Below are 3687 nucleotides of genomic sequence, written 5' to 3' on the forward strand. Positions count from 1 at the left end.
AAGATTGATCTAACACCAAGCCTGTATTAAAAGAGCACTGGAAGTTAAGAACCGTTTTAAAGCAAGAGACGTGTGAAAAACAGAACTTGAGTTATGAAGAAAAGAAAAAGCAACTACCGGGTTGCCTTGGGGGAGAGAAAGAGTGGAGATGGAGAGAGGAAGAAAGAATGGAGGGGGAGAGGAGAGAGAGAGGATGGAGGGAGGAGAGGGAGGGAGAGGGATAGAGAGAGTAGAGAGATGGAGAAAGAGAGAGGAGAGGAGAGACGGAAGAGAGGGAGAGAAGAGAGAGATGGAGGACGGAAAGGATAGAGTGATAGAGAGAGAGATAGATGAGGAGAGGGAAGATTATTTGAGGAGGGGCGAGATGAGAGATGCAGGCGAGAGGGAAAGATATATTGAGGGAGAGGGTGAGAGAGAAGATGCAGGGAGGCGTAGAGAGAGAAATGGAGAGAGTGGGAAGAGAGAGAGGAGAAAGAGATTGGAGGGAAAAAGGAGAGAGAGATGGGCGAGAGAGAGAGAGGGAGAGAGATAGAGGGAAGAGAGGACGGAAAGAGAGGGAGAGAGATGGAAGGAAGAGGAGAGGAGACTGGGAGGGAGAGATATGAGGGAGATATGGAGGGAGCGATGAGGAGGCGAAGAGGAATGAAGAGGGTTTTAAGAGTGAGGGAGAGGAGATGGAGGGACAAGGATAGTTATAGAGGGAGAGAGAGCGGGAGAGAGATGGAGGGAGCGGGAGAGAGAGCGGGAGAGAGATGGAGGGAGAGGGAGAGAGCGGGAGAAGATGGAGAGAGAGATGGTGGGAGAGGGAGATGATGGCGGGAGAAAGATGGCCGGGAAGGAGAGAGAGCGGTGAGAGGAGATGGCGGAGACAGAGCTATGGGAAGGGAGAAGAGAGAGATGGCAGGGAGAAGGAGTGGAAAGAGTGGAGGAGAGGGAGGGGAGTGAGAGATGGGAGGGAGTGAGGGCAGGAGAGAAGAGAAAATGGAGGATGGAAAGGAGATGGAGGGAAGGGAGAAGAGAGATGAGATCGATTGAGGGAGGGGAGAGAGGGATAGAGAGATGGAGAGAGAAAGAGATGGAGGGCGGAGGAAGGAGAGATGGAAGGAGAGGAGAGAGCAAGATGGAGGGAGAAGAGGATGGGGGAGACAGATGGAGACGGAGGAGATGGAAAAGAGAGAGTTTAGAATATGGAGGGAGGGAAGAGAGGCAAGAGAGACCATGGGAAGAGAAGGAGAGGGTGATGGAGAGATATGGAGGAAAAATAATAAAGATGGAGAAAGAAGGGAGAGAGAGAGAGAGAGAGATAAAGGTAGAGGGGGAAGAGGAAAGGGAGAGGAAGATGGGGGAAGAGGAAGCAGAGGGAGAGAGGGCATGGAGAGAGGGAAGGGGAAGAGAAATGGGAGAGAAGATTGGAGGGGAGAAGAGAAGGAGGGGAGAGGGAAAGAGAGGGAGAGATAGGAGGGGCAGAGAGGAAGAGAGATGGATTGGCGCTGTCAGGGCTTGGGTCATTTATGGGAACATTTGAACATCTTGGCCATGTTCTTTATAATTCTCCACCCAGCCACAGCCAAGAAGAGGACTGGCCACCCCTCATAGCCTTGGTTCCTCTCTAGGTTTCTTCCTAGGTTTTGGCTCTAGGAGGTTTTTTTCCTAGGCACTTGTCTTCTACACCTGATTGCTTCGCTGTTTGGGTGTTCTTAGGCTGGGTTTCTTGACAGGCACTTTGATATAATCAGTCTGATGTAAAGAAGGGCTATATACAATACATTTGATTTGATGAGGAAAGAGGGAGATGGCAGGGAGAGAGAAAAGAGATGGTGAGAGAGATGAAGGGAAGGAGAGAGAAGAGAAATGAAGGAGAGGGATAGAGGAAGAGGAGAGAAATGGAGGGAGAGGGATGAGGGAGACAGATGGAGAAAGAGTATGGCAGGGTGAGGGAAGAGAAGATGGAGAGGGAAGAGGAGGGAGAGTTGACATGGAAAGGAGATTGGAAGAGGATGAAGAGGGAGAGATGGAGGAGAGGGAGAGAGATGGGTGGAGGGAGATAAAAAGAAAAATGTAGAGAGGATGAGAAGAAAGAGGGAGATAGATGGAGAAGGAAGAGGAGACATGAGGAGAGGAAGGAGGGGAGGGAGGACGACAGGAGATCAGGAGAGAGAGAGATTAAATGAGATTGGAGAGAGAGAGGAAGAGAGATGGACAGGGGAAGAGTGAGGGAGACAGAGAAGGGAGATACATGGAAGGAGTGTGGAGAGATGGAGGGAGAGAAGAGAGACAAGGAGGGAGAGGGAGAGAGTGAGGGGATATGGAGGAGAGTGAGAGAAAGTGTAGGAGAAAGAGAAAAGGGAGATAGATGTGGGAGAGGGAGAAGAGAGGATGGGAGAGAGATGGGAGGAGAGAAAAAAGAGAGAGAGAGATGGAGTGGAGAGGGTGAAGAGAAGGAGGTTGATGGATGGGAGAGGAAAAGGGGAAAAAGGGAGAGAGACATGAGGGAGTAGGAGGAGAGAGAGGGGTGGAGGGAGTAAGAGAGAGAGAGGAGGAAAGATGTGAGGAAAGAGAGGGAGAGAGAGTGAGGATATATGGAGGACGGGAGAAGAGGGGAGGAGTAGAGAGAAGAAGAGAAAGATGAGAAGAAGGAAAGAGAGTAAGAAAAGGAAGGAAGACGTGAGGGGGGAGGAGAGAGAGAGAGAGAGATGGAGTGAGAGGGAGGGAGAGAGAGCGGGGGAAGGAGATGGAGGGGAGATGGAGAGAGGAGAGATGAGTGAGAGGGAGGAGAGAAGAGAGAGCGATGCAGGAGAGAAAAGATGGATGGAGAGGTGAGAGAGAGATGGAGATAGATGGATGGTAAGAGAAGCTCGAGATGGAGGGGAGAGGAAGAGGGAAAGATTAGGGAGAGGATTGGAGGATGAGAAAGGAGATTGGATGGATAAGAGGGGATAGATGGAGGGAGAGAAAGAGAGAGAGAGGAGAGAAGCGAGAGCAGACAGAGGGAGGAGGAGAGATTGCAGGGAGGATTAAAGAGAATGAGGGAGATGGGAGAGAGGAGGCGATTAGATGAGGGAGAAGAAAGATGGAGGGAAAGAGAGCGGAGACGGAGAGAGGGCGGGAGAGAAGGGAGCGAGAGAGTGAGATAAATGGTGGTGGAGAGAGGAGGGAGAGACTGGAGGGAGGAGAGGAGGAGTGCCTCTTCAGGCCTGGGTAAGAGAGAGAAGAAAATTGGAGCGGTGTAAGAATGATAGAGATATGGGAGGGAGAGGTGATAGAGAGAGGGATGTGTGTTGTGTAGATAGATTATTGATCCGGTTAAGGGACTCTAAAGAGGAACTAGAGAAGAAGGGCCGAAGAGAGAAGTGAAATGAGAACGAGGTGAGATGAGGAAATTGGCAGGAAGAGTGGTATGGAGGGCGGCCACGAGTATATGTAGTTATTTGGTATGATGTGAGGATAGTACGATTTATTGGATGGGAAAGGAGAGATGCCTGATTGATGGAGGTTGTTGAAAGAGAGAATGATAAATGTTGAGAGAGTAGGTAGAGATGGGAGGTGAGAGGAAGAGAGATATTAGATGGGTAGTAATGGAGACCAAAAAAGATAGATAGAGCTGACAGGTGAAGGGTAAACATGGCAAAGTGATAAACATTTGTGGGGAGAGAGAAAAGGCTGTATGATGTGATGTAGGAGAAAGAG

Source organism: Salvelinus sp. IW2-2015, unplaced genomic scaffold, assembly GCF_002910315.2.
Source record: "Salvelinus sp. IW2-2015 unplaced genomic scaffold, ASM291031v2 Un_scaffold1214, whole genome shotgun sequence".
Taxonomy (NCBI): Eukaryota; Metazoa; Chordata; class Actinopteri; order Salmoniformes; family Salmonidae; genus Salvelinus; species Salvelinus sp. IW2-2015.